An 18,591-nucleotide genomic window follows, 5' to 3' on the forward strand; every position below is an offset into this window, starting at 1 on the left:
CTTGACGAAGAAGTCTGACCATCTGGAAGGTGGGCGGCCACGCGGTCTTTTGACATCCCGGGGAATCCAGTCAGTAACAGCTCTAGTCCAGCGGTCGTCTTTAAATCTCATTACGTGACCAGCCCATCCAATTTTCGACAACTTGGCATAGAGACAGCGTCCCTGATTCTTGATCGGCGAAAGATGTCAGAACTCCGGATTATCTCTCTCATTTGAGTGAAACCTGATATTCCAAGCATAGCTCTTTCTATTCTTCTTTGGGAGACCTGAATACCATTCTCATCTTGTTTGCGTAGGGCCCAGGTCTCTGAGGCATATGTTAATGCAGGAAGAACAGTGGAATCAAATAGATGTGCCCGGAGCTGGAGGTTCTTCTTCCTCTTAGCTATTTCTTCGACGTTTTTGAAGGCATTCCAAGCCGCTCTCTTCCTCCTGCACAGCTCGGGTGCCAGGTCATTTGTCATGTTGACCTCTCGACTTAGGTACACATAGCGGTTGCATTCGGAGACAGTCATTACATTGAGAGCGAATGGGGCATCAGGAACAAGGCTGTTTCGCATAAACATTGTCTTCGTAAGATTCAGCTGTAGTCCTACTTTCCACACTCACGGTCAAAGTCGGCCAGCATTTGTGCTGCTTGGCTGATGTTTGGTGTTATTAAAATAATGTCATCAGCAAAGTGGAGGTGGTGTAGTTGCTGAGCATCTATCTTCAGTCCCATTACGTCCCATTCCAGTCGTCGCATGATGTTCTCGAGGGTGGCACTGAAGAGTTTTGGTGAAATGGTATCACCCTGCCGCACCCCTCTCTTGACATCAACGATCACTTCTTTGTAGAATGGTGAGATCCTGCTAGTGAATCTGTAATACAGCTCACGGAGGATCCTGATGTACTGGTCTTGAATGCCCTGATTGGCTAGGGCTTCAATGACCACTTCCGTCTCAACAGAATCAAAGGCCTTGTTTAAATCAATGAACATTAAACAGCGGCATCTTGAACTCCAGAGAAACCTCAATGAGCTTGGTTATCGCGTGGATATGGTCGATGGTGCTAAATCCTTTGCGGAACCCTGCTTACTCGTATGGTTGTCCTTCATCTAGTGTTCTGCCAATCCTATTTAGGATGACTCGAGTGAACAACTTGTAGATGACAGACAATAGGCAGATCGGGCGATAGTTGCCAATGTCATGGATGTCTCCCGTCTTGAACAGTAGTACGGTCCTGCTGGTTTTCCATTGAGACGGAAACTTGCATTCAGACAGGTAGCGAGTGAAGAGCCGAGCCAGTGTATTGATGAGTACTGACGGCAGGTTCTTCAGGTGTTCAGGTCTGACCTTGACTGGGCAGGGTGCTGTTGGTTTCTTTACCAACGAAATGGCGTGTCGGATTTCGGAAGGGAGAACTTTGGGAAGGACATATCCATCCTGTGTAATTTGGTATGTCGGCAAGTGGACATGGTTATCGAAGAGATTTGAGTAGAAGTCATGGTAATCTTCTCCATTGCCGTTCTGGAGGATGTGATGGATCCATCAGGACGTCGGAGGGCAGTCATCTTGGTCTTATAGTTGGCGAAGGACAGGCGGGCGTTACGAATACTTTTCCTGGCTTCTGCCGCATCTACCAGTACTTCTGCTCTTCTCTCTTTGAGGTCTTCCTTGATCGCATCTCTGCACTGCTTTGCGAGCTCGGATGTTAGCTTGCGGTTGCCTGAGGCATGCGCCAAACCATGCTGGCAAATTAGCTCAAGAGTTTTCGAAGATAGGCCATTTTTTGTGGCTATCACTCTCTTGGCTTTCCTCACACATTCATGGAGGTGCTGAACCAGTGGATCGTATTCCTCGTCAATGTTGTCAACAATGGCATCTTCCCATGTTGCCGCAATAGTACCAAAGTGTAGTTCCTTAACATTTTAGTTGATTCTAATATAATATACTCGATTTTCTGAGGTATTATTGTGAATGGGATTGTTTTTCTCTATCTCTTTTCTTCTCTTTCATTTGAAATATATGGGAAAGCCATGGACTACCGGATATTGATTGTGTAATATGCTACTTTAGTAAACAAATCTATTGTTCCCAGGAGCTTTTTTGTAGGTTCTTTGGGATTTTCCAAGTATAGTATCATGTTATCTCCAAATAGTAAAAGCTTGAGTTCTTCCTTTTTTATATGGATGCCCTTGATATCTTTTCTTTTTACCGAAATCCTATGGCAAGTACTTCAAGTACTATGTTGAATAGGTGTGGTGAGAGTGGGTAACTTCTTTTGTGCCTAATTGTATTCTGGGATTCTAGCTCATTGATTTCTGCTCCAAACCTTTAGTTTTCTCCCCGTTGAGAATAATGCTTGCTGTGGGTTTGTGGTAGTTTGCTTTGACTAGATTGAAGAAAGTACTTTCAACTCCCATTTTCTTGAGAGTTTTTCACCATGAATGGGTGCTGGATCTCATCAAATGCTTTATCTACATCTATCGATATGATGATATGACTTTTATCTTTATTTTATTGAGATGGTGTATTCTGTTGATTGACTAGAGAATGTTAAGCCATCCTTGCATCCCCAAGATAAACCTACTTGGTCATAGTGTGTGATATTTTGTTGAGTTTCTGGATTCTCTTTGCTGGTATTTTCTTTAGAATCTGTGTATCTGTATTCATCAAGGAAATAGGTCTGTAATTTTCATTTTTTGTGGTGTCTCTGTCTGCTTTGAGTATTAGGGTGATCTTTGCCTCATAGAAGCTATTTGGGAGCATTTCTGTTTCTTCAATTTCCTGGAAAATCTTAAAAATGTTGTCAGCAGTTCCTCTTTAAAGGATTGAAATATTTCACTATTGAATCCATCTGGGCCAAGGATTCTGTTTGGGGGGATATTTTGACCATCATTTCAATTTCCTTGGTAGTGATAGGTTCAAGTATTCCAAATCTTCTTGGTTCAGCCTTGGGAGGTAATTGGAATCCATTAATTTATCAATTTGTTAAAGATTCTCTCATTTCCTGCTGCAAAGATTCTCAAAATGATCTCTGATGATCCTATGGATTTCTGTAGTTTCTATTAGGATACCCCCCTTTGCATTTCTGATTCGATTTATTAGAATTCTTTCTGTTTCTTTGAGAGGCTTCTAGAGGTTTATTGATCTTGTTTATTTTCTCAAAGAAACAGCTTTTGCTTTTATTGGTCTTCTGGATTGTATTTTGGGTTTCTAGCTCATTGATTTCTACTATAAATTTTATTATTTCCTTGCTCCAGCCTAGTTTGCACTCCTTTTGTTGGTCATTTTCCAAAATCTTGAGCTCTAATTTATTCATGTAGGCCCTTTCTTTCTTCCTGATAAATTCTGGCAGAGGTATAATCTTTCCTCTTAACACTGCTTTTGCTGTGTCCCACAAGTTCTGGTAGCTCGCGTCCTCATTCTCATTTGTTTCTGGAACCTTTTTATTTCCTCTTTGATTTCTTCTCTAAGCCAACGGTTGTTCATTCCTTCACTTAAGTAAAATATTTCCTTGCTGAGATTTATTCTGTTTGATCTATTGAGAAGTGACAAAGTAGTGTTGAAATCTCCACCTAGTACTGTTTTGCTATCAATGTTTTTCTATAAGTCTATTAGAAGTTGTTTTTAAGTATTTTGCTGGTCTGTCATTGAGCATCTACATTGAGGAGGGTGAGTTCTTTCTGATGTAAAGATCCCATGATCATGCAGAAATGACATTCACTGTCTCTTATAACCTTTAGCCTGAAGTCCATGTGGTCTGATACTAGTATGGCTACTCCAGCTTTGTGGAGGTGTTCTTTTCTTGAATACTTGTTTTCCAGCCTTTTACTTTTAGCCCATGGTTGCTTTGATTGCTCAGATATGTTTCTTGCAGGTATCAGAATGTTGGGTTCAGTGTTCTAATTCATCTTCCTATTCTGTGCCTCTGAATTGGCACATTTAGTCCATAGACATTGAGAGAGATTGTTGTTATGGGGATTTGTGCTATCTTTATGTAGAATTTTTGTACTTGTGGGAATTGCCTTAGCTTAAAGTAGCCATGTTAGTTCTTCTTGCAACAAAAATATGGAACTCTTTACAAGTTTGCATGTCATCTCTGTGCAAGGACCATGCTCATCATTGTATCATTTCAATTTTAGTATATGTGTAACCAAACCTAGTAGGAGTTATTTTTTCTGTTCTGATTAATTTGAGTGTTGTCCTTACTTACCCTATGGCAGACAGTGGTACCTAATCAAAGAAAGTATTTCAAAGCAGCTTGATAGATTTAGAACTTTAATGTCCCAGAAAGAAAAATATGGTTTTTACCATATTATCTTTTACCATAATCAAGGCATCAGTTTTACAAAATAATTCTTTTGGAAGATGTTATATGAGTCCTGTTTAATGCACTTCCCTGAAACCTTCATTAAGACCATTAAACTAGAGCCTTTTGCTGTTCTCACCTCAGTCCCGTGTACATCTCCAGGAAAAGGTGGATGGTGTTGTCTGCACTTTGACCACCTTGAATATAAGTAGGATTTTTCTCCTGAAGGAAGAGGTGAGGATCATATTGATGATTTCATTCCACATTATTATAAGTTCAACTTGAATGGAAGTTGACACTTATGAGGCTCCTGTAAAGGACAGAATAAAGGGTCTCAGTGAAGTTTAATGGCCAACACACATTAACAACACAGATGACTCAAAGCAGCCTGTGTGCATCTTTATGTATAGTGAGTTTCATATCTAATGATAGTGATTCTCAGTCATGACACACAGGCAAAACAGACCTATAATTAAAAATCTAGTTATCTGAGCAGAGTGGGGTTTCTTAGGTGATTGAACAAGTGTGTAGTAATTTATTACTAAGCACATACGTAGTTAGAATGATGTGTACTTTTTGATCTAAAATTAATTCCAAATATGTCTAAAATGACAGTCTCCTGACCCCACACCTGGCTTTCTTCACCAGGGTCCCTTGGAGGCGGTGTGTTGAGTTTCCCTCACCGCGCCGAGCAGAGCCCCGGCACCTGAAGACCTCTGCAACCAGCCATAGGTACGCTTTATACCACTCTCCCCAAGCTTGAAGGAGCCTCATGCATGAACGAATATGACAGAGGAACCCAGGTGTGCGCAACCGGGGGATGAGATCTCCAAGGCTGCTCAGATCAAGACTGGGCCCCCTCCAACCAGATCCCCCATCTCCTAGTAGCTAAGTGTTACAACCATGAACTGCCCCTGGAGCCATGTAATCCCATCAATGGCCAAGATACAGAGACTGGATTTTGTTGATAAGACAACAATTATTGTCCAGTTCTCACTCTGAGAGAACCTGGTAGGCATTTGTGAGTGTCTTGCCCTTGTGTTTACCAGTCATTTACACTTCTTTCAATACATTTTATATATGATCATGGTTTATGCTTATTTTTAATATTGAAGTTTAATAGCTAAATACTGATTTTTTTCACAGCACTAATTTATTAAGAACATTCATCCTTGGCCTATATTAATTGCCAGTATTTGTTAGTTTTGCTTGTTTTTTGATTACTTAAATTGGTTTTGGTCCTTTTCTTTCAGGTTGAAAAATTTTGACACAAATGAGTATATGTTTTTATTTATCTTCTACAGTTTTAAACTGAGAACAACTGTTTGTTTTGTACAAATAAGATACCTGTGCATTTACTATTTCTTCTCATTTTATTTACATTTTCACACATCTCGATTCATCTACAACTTAACCTAGTAAGTGTTGTCATATTGAAAGAAACCACCAATTTTTTCAATCATAGCACTGTAGCACTGTCCTCCCGTGGTTCATCCATTTGCTCGAGCGGGAACCAGTAACATCTTACAACAAATTGTGAGACTTGTTGTCACTAGCTATGGCCTATCGAATACGGCATGGGTAGCTTGCCAGGCTCTTGCTATGTGGACGAGATATTCTGGGTAGCTTGCCGGGCAGAGGAATCGGAATCAGGGTTGGTCTCCCACAAGGCAAATGCCCAACCCGATGTGCTGTATACGTTATCTAAAATATACTAGTAATAACAAATGTTGTTTCTTTAACAGTGCAATATAAACAATTATTTAGTAATTTTCTTGATTTGTTAATGAAATAGCTAAGCTCTTGAGCATCATGGGAGTATTTTTCTAACACAAGAGTCTGACGAAGGTGAAACTGTTATAACCGTCTTGTAGAATTCCATCTCCCTAGCCTGCTTCATTCTACCCCACTCTCTATCCAATCCGATCTTCTTCTGGGATTCTGACCTCCTGATTGGCTAGCCTCTACCTTTCACCTGCCTACTTTATGACATCATTCTCCCACCAAACGAACCACCAACTGGTAGAATCTTGGGGGTCCCATGTAGTTGTTTGTAAACAAATTTGAATCTTCATGGCAAGTGACGAGTGACCAATGACCAATCACCAGTGAGCAGTCGTCTGTACTGAACACTTGTGGTCTTAAGCTGCTTCAGTGTTCAGACGTAATCTCCTACTGTCTCCTCTTCTCGTCTACCTTTCATCGGTATTTCCTCTTCTCTGACCATGTCAGGTAAGGAATAATACTTTTCAAAGTTTTTCATTAGATTTATCATCCCTAAACTTAGCAGTCAAGTAAAAACAGCACGTAGTAATGAAAGAAAATATTCAAGTAGAATTTTATAAGCCTCATTTTAGCTTGACTTTGACATTTGCTGTGTGATTTTAGACACTGGCTTACTTTCTCTCACATACAAAGTGTTTTTCCTCATTGATTACATTATATTTTACACATACTTAGGAGCTCAAATACACAAACAAACATACACACACACACGAACATATATATTTATATATATGTATATATATATATGAGGTTTGATTCTCTGTGTTTCTTTTTCCTTTTAATATTGAATTTTACATGATATTCACTGAAAACAAGTAAATCAGAGACAGTATTTTTACAGAAATAGAAAATATAGATGCTGTGAAAAACTGTTAATATATACTAGCATGTGTTCTCTGTAGTGGTCTCTCCACTTGTATTTATACTTCAGTATTGTGAATATAGTGATATTACAAAGTAATAATCATTGATCTTTGAGATTTCTATTTAAACCAGGTAATAAGAAAATATGGGGCATGGGGAAGGTGCGGAGTGCTGAGCATTAGGGAGGCAAGACCTCTAAGGTAAGCAAGTTTGGAATCACTTTCATCAAACATTGACCAATCGACACCAAGACAATATGAGGGAGAAAAAAATAGGAAAGAAAGAAAGAAGGATAGAAAGAAAGAAAGAAAGAAAGACAGAAAGAAAGAAAGAAAGAAAGAAGGAAGGAAAGAAAGAAAGAATAGGGACTTCGATTATCAAGGAAGAGGAAAACGTTTGGACATAAAATTGAAGAGAACCAAAGACTTAACATCAAAAAAGAAAGAATATATATATGAAATATGCTGAGAATAATTCACTGAGAGCAAGTCAAAGAATTTTACTTCAATAAATGTCAGGACTAGAAATATACTATGCCTTCAATAGGGTACCAGTAGGAAAAGCTCTTTATCAGAAAGCCATCCTTCCTGGCTTTTTTCCTTATTATTTCTTAGAACACAGTACTTGGTACTTGACAATTTGGAGTATAAACACGCTTCAGAAATGATGCTCCCCATAAATAGCTAATAGTGCTTATCTAGGGCGGTGGAAGACACAGAATCTTCAATGTTTTTATTACATTCTGGTTTTTAAGTTCATGTATGCGCTGCCTGTTAAAATTAAAAAAATGGTATATTCTAACTTGAATCAGGAGGTTTGATTCATTTGTGTGGTCAGTAGGTTCCAGGTTAAAGCTGCTTGTCATCTTTACAAATATTATTTCATGTGATTTTTTCTTCCTAACATGAGAGTACTTTGATAATATTCAAGTTTTGTTTTTAGATCCTAAAAGGAAATAGAAAAATCAAGTCTCACATGACTAATTACACATTTTTGTCATATTTGTGAATTCTGAGTTTTCCTACATAAAGATATTTTATGGGATTTTGGTGCTCATTTATTAAACATTGAGAAGAAAGTTTTCCTGTTTGATAAAGATAATTCTAATATAGGTGTTGAAAGTAAATTTGCATTATTTTGTGATCACTTTTTAAATGGTCTTTTCTGTTTCTTGTGTGATCAAGTGAAATCCTCTGTTATGTTTAACACATGTTGTTTGCTGGTTAATATTCAAAGGTACTGATGAGTATAATTTTTTGTAATTTCGAAGTTTCTTTCTGTGTTTTACTCATTTAAAACATTTCATCTCTATGAAATACAATCACGTTTATTCCTATTTTCTTTTTGTTATGTAGTTACTGATAAATCCTTTCTCTTTAATGGACTGGTAAAGTGTCACTCAAAAATCACCTTCTATTCCATTTTTTGGCTAGCAGTTTTTACTAAAATAAAATAGAGTCTTCATATTGTATATGTGGAACAATTTAGTAATAACCTTATTGTACTGTTTTATTTGGTTTTGTTTGGGATGCCACCCACTGTTATTCAAGGCTTACTCTTGGGTCTGTTCTCCATAACATACTGTACTATGCTGCTTGCTACAGAGCCCAGATTTCATTAATATCTACATAATTCTTTTTCAGTTCTGTGATACATATTTTTCATGATGTTTTCTTTACACTTCCTCCTATGTAAATCACATTGAATACAAAAATTATATTCCTGTATGCATTATTATTCTTAGAGTTATGAGTATCTACATTGTTGATAAACAACTTAAGACACAGAATTTAAATAAAGTTTTCCTTCCAAAAATATTTCTTGGGAAAAACTCAAGTAATGATTTTTGAAATGGATCAAAAATCAGGGTAACCGTCAATGCATCAACAAGATTAAGTTGTATGTGAACCATAAGTAACAGGTACTCACCTGATCTTGGGGAAGTTCCCATAATATCTCCAGCCCAAAGTAACCTGGCGCTGACACCAACTCCAACTCAGGATCAAAAAGGTAAGAATTTTGATCAGATGAAAAGTGGGCTTTCAAAACCTCTGGAGACCTACCAGATCCCAGTAGACCTAGATCATGCAAAGATCTGCAGGTAATGAACACCACTGACACCATCACTCTGAAGCAGGTGCAAGAAAATTCAAGTGGCACTAAGCGGACCTCCCATGCAAAAGGGAAGAACAAAAAGGAGGCTTCTGAACCTCTTGAGGGATAACCCAAGGCCAAAATCCAGCCAAAAGTCTGAGAATGCTTGCTGAGGGGAGCAGGGATTGTTTGTAATGCTGCAGTCAGTGAGAGGTGTCCTGTGACCACAGCCAAAACTAACAGCAAATCTCACAAATCTGCCTCCAGCAGGATCAGCAAGACAAAGAGCCATGGGCAGGAGAAGATAAAAAACACCAGAGAAAACTCTAAGAAAGTTAATGAGTGTAAGCAGCTAGGGAACAAGGTCAAGGCAGAAGAAAAGTCCACCATTGGCAAGATGAAATGCAAGGAAACTCAACCTGAGTTTTGCCAAGAGGCAGTTAAATAACCCCGCCGCTACCTAGACATACACATGCTGGATTCTGTCCAAATGTTTCATGCTCTGGGGAAGAGTGATCCAAAACTTGGAATCTTTTCCTCCCAGGTGCTGAGTAGCGCAAAGAACCCCAAAGATGTCAAGCCATCCTCAGCTGTCAAGCCATGGCTAGGTGCTACACGGGATGGAAAAGGCCTTGAGAAAACTCAGGTCAAAGCACAGAAACCAAGTAGCAGTGCTGATAAACGCTCATCTCCATCCCAGTCTGAGCTGCCACCTCCTGGGAAGGTCAAATTGGTACCTTTGCCGTTTCTTACCATGGAGAATCCACAAGCTGAACCTGTTCCTCGGAGACGAAAATCTGAAGCCACACATCTTCCTGCTGCAGCTAACCCTGCCAAGCCTGGCTCTACCAATGCAGCTCAGCCAAATGCTGCCAATTTTTCCCCGTCAACCACTGCATTTTTGACTGGTCCTTCCAATCCTGCTAAGTCCATTTCAACCAACCTATCTCGACCAGGTTTGCAGAACCCTAGTAGCCTGCCTATTCATCAGCCTGCAGCTTCTAGACCTGATCCCTACAAGACAGCAGCTGGCACTTCTCTACAGCGGGAGGCTCCTCCTGTCTGTGTGAACAAGCGCCAGTCTCCACCCAAACGTCAGAGTCACTTTCTCCTCCAAGACTTCCGTTTCCAACCTAAACCATGGAGAAAGCCCAATGTTCCCGAGCCAGTCATGTCAAAGCCCATCACCAAAGAGCAGAGACCAGAGCGTGAGGCTATGAAAAGGAAGGCTCAGCAGGAGCGTGAGAACGATGCCAAACACACCTCTTTGGGGGAAAGTGCAGTTCTTTATTGAGAGGGAAAAAGAGTTGGACATCTCTCTCTACTATGGCTACGTAATGTAAGAGCTGGAATGGTAGGTTCCACTTTAGGTACCAGATGGTTGCCCTAGGCAAACACTGAAATGCCATACACCATTCATTTATTCTAATTTTTTTTTTCAAATTAAAGAGATGCATCGAACTCGGGTCGGCCATGTTGGCTGTGTGCAAGGCAAATGCCCTACCGCTGTGCTATCACTCCAGAGATGCATCATAGTTAATTGATTGTTAATAAATGTTCTGAATTTTGAGATGCTGTCAACTGTGGTTGATTTTGGGAGTGGCTCGGTGTTGAAGGAGGAGCTGGGAAAGAATGGGAAGTTAGATAGAGGAAAAAGGGGGAATAGACAAGACTCTAAGAAATACAAACATGGTCCAGGGCAGGGGAGATACCATGATCATGTAGGTGGTTTTCCCAGGGTGAGGCCCATCCATTGCACTTGGGATGTGCTGACCCCTGCGATTTCCCCAAATGTGGGAAACTCGACTGCATAAAGCCCTTAAGAGGAGAAATTGCATGGGCCTGATGAAGAGTGGGGTAGGGTCAGAGGAAGAGTAAGCTGACAGTGCATTTGCTCTGCAAGCAAGAAGGACACAGTTCAATTCTTGCAATCTTTTATGGTCCCCAGAGACCCACCAGATGTGAAACTTGACCACAGAGCCAAGAGTAAGACTAGAGCACAGTCAAGTATGCCCATCACTGGTGTCCTCGAAAAAAATGGGAGAAATGGCACGGTTTGCAGTTTTCGGTTAAAATAATAAATTTGGAATAGGCTGAGGAAGGCAGATGAGTCTAAGATGATGAGAAGAAACGTAAAAATTCTTCCATAGAGGCTGTGTTTACACCTCATGGCCTCCTTTGGAAAGGAAGCAAATTTGAGACACATCACTAAAAGTTTTGGGTGGTCTATCCATAAATGATGGTTGGGGAATGCGAACACATACACTGTGGAATAAACCTACCAGATGAGTGATCAATGCCCTCAGAGTCATTCAAGGATGACTCTTAACAAGGAAAAAGCCAAGAGAACAGTTGACGCATGAATCCTGAAGATCAGCTCCTGGTAGATGCTAAGATAAGACACCATGTCCTCGAGCCCTCTTTTCAGCACCCCTAGCTGCACAATTTCAATTATTCCCAACAATTTTCAGAGTTGCTATCATGGTGACACTTTACTAGTGAGTTTCAACAATGCGGTCCATTGCCTATGTAAGTCTTTGAATTTGTAAACTCCCCAAGTTAGCCAAGCCAGCTTTCAGGAAATTTCTGGTGGCGGGAGCTCAAATTATATTAGCTTGAGGGGCTGGTCTTTGGTCTTCCATGGTCCCTGTTGCCTGTAGCTTTCTCTAAACATCGCTTTTAACTGCCGTTCACACAAGAACCAACTTTATAAATGACGTTGTGGTTCCATTGTGGTAGGTACCATACAAAGACATGCATCCTAGGTCACCACTCCCAAAGCAGTTAGTACGAATTGACCTTGAGCCTGGAAGGTTGTGGTAGAAAGAGATGGTCCTAGGAGAGTTAATGTGGTGATGGATGGTTGGAAAGGAAACCGGGAAGGGTAGCGAAGTGGAAATCTGGTGATCATCATGGGATAATTGGTGGATTTTTTTCAAATACGTTAAAATATTTTTGAAAATGAAATTCAAGACAAACATACGAAAATAAGATAGGTTCCAAAGTACAGTTTACATATAAGACCCAGAAAGCTGAAAGGGCTGGCATTCCTTCTGGAGCTTTTAATCATACCGTTTACTAAATATGTTATTTTCACATCAATTACCTGTGGAGAGGAATAGTGAGAAACAGAATGCCACCAGAAAAGCAAACTGGATGACCACCTTCATTAAAAGCCAGGTGGAAGGTGTTCACATGGATCCCAAGTGCAAATATATGTTAACAGGAACATATATTTAACCAACTCTGCTTGGTACCAGTAATAACTTTGTTGAAAATGGGGGGAAATGAAAGCAGTTTCTGACTGACATGAGACTAACCAGTTAATAGATTTTCTCAGGAAAGGGTAGTTGACTGGCTGGGAACAGAAAAACGTGAAAAGTGTTTTGCTACCTTTAATGTATGGCTGGAGGGAATTGATCCCAGAAATCACTTAAAACTAACAAGCTTCAACTCTCTTGAAGGAATGTTGTATTCTTAATCACTTAATCACTTAACTTCCCGTTAGTCTTCGATTTGCTTGAGCGGGTGCCAGTAACATCTCCATTTGTCCCTGGCGCGTGCTAGTGTAGCCCAATGGCATCTGTTCGCTCCGGGAACATGAAGGGCCTCAAACCGATCGTTAATGATCTTGATGAAGAAGTCAGACCATCTGGAAGTTGGGCGGCCACGCGGTCTTTTGACATCCCGAGGAATCCAGTCGGTAACAGCTCTAGTCCAGCGGTCGTCTTTAAATCTCATTACGTGACCAGCCCATCTGATTTTCGACACCTCGGTAAATGAGACAGCGTCCCTGATTCTTGATCGGCGATGGATGTCAGAACTCCGGATTCTTTCTCTCAATTGAGTGAAACGTGATATTCCAAGCATAACTCTTTCTATTCTTCCTTGGGAGACCTGAATACCATTCTCATCTTGTTTGCGTAGGGCCCAGGTCTCTGAGGCATATGTTAATGCAGGAAGAACAGTGGAATCAAAGAGATGTGCCCAGAGCCGGAGGTTCTTCATCCTCTTAGCTATTTCTTCGACGTTCTTGAAGGCATTCCAAGCTGCTCTCTTCCTCCTGCACAGCTCGGGTGCCAGGTCATTTGTCATGTTGACCTCTCGAACTAGGTGCACATAGCTGATGCTTTCGGAGATGGTCGTTTCGTTGAGAGCGAATGGGGCATCAGGAACAAGGCTGCTTCTCATAAACATTGACTTCATAAGATTCAGCTGCAGTCTTATCTTCCCACACTCACGGTCAAAGTCGGCCAGCATCTATCTTCGTTGTCTACGCACCAACATCTTATTATGATGAAAGAGAAATCGAGAAGTTCTACATGGAGCTAGAGAAGTTCTATAAAGAAGACCACACCTTCTACAAGATCATTGTGCGTGATTTTAATGCCAAGATAGGACCGAGAAGATCATCTGAAGAACTTCACATCAGGATCCATGGCCTAGAATGGAACGAACAGGGTGAGAGACTGTCAGAGTTCATCATGTTGACCAAGACCATTCATGGTAACTCACAGTTCCAGAAGGCAGAATCTAAACGATGGACATGGGAGTCTCCCGGTGGAAGATTCCACAACGAAATAGACCACATCATATTCACTTGACGGTTTTGCCTGACAGATGTCACTGTTGTGCCAAAATTTCGAACGGGATCGGACCACCGTCTCCTTCGTGCAAAATTCTACTTCACAGAGCAGGGAGAAAGGGCTACAAAGTTCAAAAAGAGAACTCTCAGAATGACCACCAACTGTGAACTCTTTGGTACTATTGCGGCAACATGGGAAGATGCCATTGTTGACAACATTGACAAGGAATATGATCGACTGGTTCAGCACCTCCATGTATGGGCGAGGAATTCCAAGAGAGAGATAAGCACAAAAAATCGCCTTTCTTCAAAAACTCTTGAGCTAATTCGCCAGCATGGTTTGGCGCATGCCTCAGGCAACCGCAAGCTAACATCCGAGCTCACAAAGCAGTGCAGAGATGCGATCAAGGAAGACCTGAAAGAGAGAAGAGCAGAAGTACTGGTAGATGTAGCAGAAGCCGGGAAAAGTATTCGTAACACCCGCCTGTCCTTCGCCAACTACAAGACCAAGATGACTGCCCTCTGACGTCCTAAATGGATCCATCACATCCTCCAGAATGGCAATGGAGAAGATTATCCAATTTCTGTTACTATAAATTGTTTATTGAGATATTATAATTGTAATGTTTTCAAGCTAAGATTACATTGATGTGGACATTTATATCTATTTGTCTACTTTTCTAATTGTTTCCTTAATATCAATACTTAAAAACTAACTTACTTATGACTGGATATGTAGCTCAGGACAAAAGAACTTGGCTTGCATGTATGAAATTTTGGTTTCTATTTTTAGCACTATAGAAGCAAAAGCAAAATCATTAACTGTGTTTGGAAATATGCTTCAGTGGTAAAATATTTGCCGCACATTTCTGAGGTTATGAGTTTGATCCTTGAATTTTCTTATACACACACGAAAGCTAACTTACAACAAAGTCTCACACTGGAGACCTAACTGGGCCCGCTCAAGAAAATCGATGAACAACGTGAGGACAGTGACAGTGACATTGACTTAATGAACATTAAACTGCTTTAAGCTATATATTGCCTAACTATTATACAGATTTATTTCTCAATAAAATAACTTTAAAAGGCCTATTTTCTAGCATCTTTGCTAGGGAAAGATAGCACCTGATATTTCAATACTCGTAATTTGGGGGACATTTTAATTTATCATTTTATTTTGTGCTCTTTGTCTACCAGTGAACTTGAAAATTGCTCTTGTGTGGTACTACATGGAAAATATTATGCTATGGGAAATGAGTCAGAAACAGAGGGACAGACATAGAAAGATTGCATTCATCTGGGTAATATAAAGTAACAAAATAAGACACTAACACACAAGTACAACTGTCATAAATACCAGGTTGTTCACTCCATGACTTAGAGGCCAGCTTTACTCTCTAGGGGTAAAGGCAGTGCAGATAGAGAATGGAGCACCCAATAAAGGGTGCTGGGAAGATCTGCCCAGGATGGGAGATGCCTGTTGAAATTAGTCTATGGACCGAACAGGATTGCCACCCAATGTCCCTTTTGTAGATCATAGCACCCAAAAGGAGAGATAGAACAAAAGGTAGTGCCCTACCAAAGAGGCAGGGTGGGATGGGGGATGGGGAGTAGGAGGGATACTTGGATTGGTGGGAGTGGAGATTGGCCACTGGTGGTGGGATGGGTACCCGATCACTGTATAACTGAAACCCAAGTGCAACAACTTGTAAGTCTAAACTATACCTCATGGTGTTTCATAATAAAACAAAACAAAACAAAACAAATTTCAAAAAAAAAGAAAATTGCTCTTGTGTTTACTAGTCATTTATACTTCTTTCAATAGACATTATATGATCATGGTTTATGCTTATTTTTTCTATCAAGTTTAATAGCGAAATATTGATTTATTTCACAACACTAATTTTTTAAAACCATTCATCCTTGGCCTATCATAATAATTGCCAGTATTTGTTGGTGTTGCTGGTTTTTTGATCACTTAATTTGCTTTTTGTCCTTTTCTTTCAGATTGTAAAATTTTGGACAAGTGAGCATATGTTTTCCTTTATCTTCTACAGTTTTAAACTGAGAACAATTGTTAGTCTTGTACAATTAAAATACCTTTGCATTTACTATTTCTTCTCATTTGATTTACTTTAACACATCTAGATTCATCTACAATTTATCCTAGTATGTCTTGTAATATTGAAAGAAACCACCATTTTTTTCAATCATAGCACTGTAGCACTGTCCTCCCGCGGTTAATCTATTTGCTGTAGCGGGAACCTGTAACATCTTACACCAAATTGTGAGACTTGTTGTCACTGATTTTGGCCTATCGAATAGGTCATGGGGAGCTTGCCAGGCTTTTGCTATGTGGACGAGATACTTTGGGTAATTTGCCGGGCAGAGGAATCGGAATCAGGGTTGGCCTCCTGCAAGGCAAATGCCCTACCCGCTGTGCTGTGAACGTTATCTAAAATATACTAGTAATACCAAATGTTGTTTCTTTAACAGTGCAATATAAAAGATTATTTAGTAATTTTCTTGATTTGTTAATGAAATAGCTAAGCTCTTGAGTAACATGGGAGTATTTTTCTAACACAGGAGTCTGAGGAAAGTGAAACTGTTATAACTGTCTTGTAGGATTCCATCTCCCTAGCCTGCTTCATTCTACCCCGCTCTCTATCCAATCCGGTCTTCTTCTTGGGATTCTGACCTCCTGATTGGCTAGCCTCTACCTTTCAACTGCCTACTTTATGACATCATTCTCCCACCAAACCAACCACCAACTGATAGAATCTTGGCAGTCCCATGTAGTAGTTTGTAAACAAATTTGAATCAGCATGGCAAGTGACGAGTGACCAATGACCAATCACCAGTGAGCAGTCGTTTGTACTGAACACTTGTGGTCTTAAGCCGCTGCAGTGTTCAGACGTACTCTCGTACCGTCTCCTCTTCTCGTCTACCTTTCATCGTTATTTCCTCTTCTCTGACCATGTCAGGTAAGGAATAATACTTTTCAAAGCTTTTCATTAGATTTATCATCCCTTAACTTAGCAGTCAAGGAAAAACAGCACATAGTAATGAAAGAATATATTCAAGTAGAATTTTATAAGCCTCATTTTAGCTTGACTTTGACATTTTCTGTGTGATTTTAGACATTGGCTTACTTTCTCTCACATACAAAGTGTTTTTCCTCATTGATTACATTATATTTTAGACATACTTAGGAGCTCAAATACACACACATACATAAATACATATATATATGTATATATATGAGTGTTGATTGTCTGTGTTTCTTTTTCCTTTTAATAGTGAATTTTTCATGATATCCATTGAAAACAAGTAAATCAGATACCGTATTTTTACAGAAACAAAATATAAATGCTGTGGAAAACTGTTAATATATACTAGTATGTGTTCTCTGTAATGGTCTCTCCACTTGTATTCATACTTCAGTATTTTAAATATAGTGATATTACAAAGTAATAATCATTGATCTTTGAGATTTGATTTTAGCCAGGTAATAAGAAAATATGGGGCATGAGTAAGGTGTGGAGTGCTGAGGGTAGGGAAGCAAGCCCTCAAAGGTAAGAAAGTTTGGGAACACTTTCATCAAACATTGACCAATCGAAAGCTAGACGTGATGAGGGAGAAATAAATACGAAAGAAAGAACGAAAGAAAGAAAGTAAGAAAGAAGGAAAGCAAGCAAGCAAGCAAGCATAGGGACGTCGATTATCAAGGAAGGGGAAAACGTTTGTTCAGAATGTTGAAGAGAACCACAGATTTAAAATCAAAAAAGAAAGGTACCAGTAGGTAAAGCAGATTATCAGAAAGCCATCCTTGCTGGCATTTTTCCTTATTATCTCTTAGAACACAGTACTTGGTTCTTGACAATTTGAGTATAAAGACGCTTCAGAAATGATGCTTCCCATAAATAGCTAATAGTGCTGATCTAGGGCGGTGGAAGACACATAATCTTCAATGTTTTTATTACGTTATGGTTTTAAGTACATGAACACGCTGCCTGTTAAAATTAAAAATTGGTATATTCTAACTTGAATAAGGAGATTTGATTCATTTGTGTGGTAAGTAGGTTCCAGGTTAAAGCGGCTTCTCATCTTTACAAATATTATTTCATGTGATTTTTTTCTTCCTAACATGAAAGTATTTTGATAATAGTGAACTTCTGTTTTAAATCCTAAGAGGAAAAAGAAAAATCAATTCTCACAGATCCAATTACACATTTTTGTCATATTTGTGAATTAAGATTTTTCCTACATTAAAGATATTTTATTGGATTTTGGTGCTCATTTATTAAACATTGAGAAGAACGTTTTCCTGGTTGATAAAGCTAATTCTAATCTAGGGGTTGAAAGTAAATTTGCAATATTTTGTGATCACTTTTTAAATGGTCTTTTCTGTGTCTTGTGTGATCAAGTGAAATCCTATGCTGTGTTAAACACGTGTTGTTTGCGGGTTAATATTCAAAGGTACTGATGAGAATAATTTTTTGTACTTTCGAAATTTCTTTCTGTATTTTACTCATTTAAAACATTTCTTGTCTATGAAATACAATCACGCATAATCCTATTTTCTTTTTGTTATGTAGTTACTGATAAATCCTTTCTCTTTAATGGACTGGTAAAGTGTGCACTCAAAAATCACCTTCTATTCCATTTTTTGGCTAGAAGTTTTTTGTATAATAGAATACTGTCTACATATTGTATATGTGGAAAAATTTATTAATAACCTTATTGCACTGTTTTATTTGGTTTTGTTTGGGATAACAGCCACTGTTTTTCAAGGCCTACTCTTTGGTCTGCTCTCCATAACATACTGTACTATGCTACTTGCCACGGAGTCCAGATTTCATAAATATCTATATTCTTTTTCAGTTATGTGATACATATTTTTCATGATGTTTTCTTTACCCTTCCTCCTATGTAAATCACATGAAATAGAAAAATTATATTCATGT

General features: G+C 39.3%; 2 pseudogenes; one reads left to right on the forward strand and one right to left on the reverse strand.

Moving 5' to 3' along the window:
• Positions 1-4,046: 4,046 nt before the first annotated feature.
• LOC130016110 (uncharacterized) lies at positions 4,047-4,143 on the reverse strand (annotated as a pseudogene).
• Positions 4,144-10,735: 6,592 nt separating this feature from the next.
• On the forward strand, positions 10,736-10,846 carry LOC130016080 (uncharacterized; annotated as a pseudogene).
• The last annotated feature ends 7,745 nt before the right edge of the window (positions 10,847-18,591 follow it).

This window comes from Sorex fumeus, unplaced genomic scaffold (assembly GCF_029834395.1).
Source record: "Sorex fumeus unplaced genomic scaffold, SorFum_2.1 ptg000146l, whole genome shotgun sequence".
Classification (NCBI taxonomy): domain Eukaryota; kingdom Metazoa; phylum Chordata; class Mammalia; order Eulipotyphla; family Soricidae; genus Sorex; species Sorex fumeus.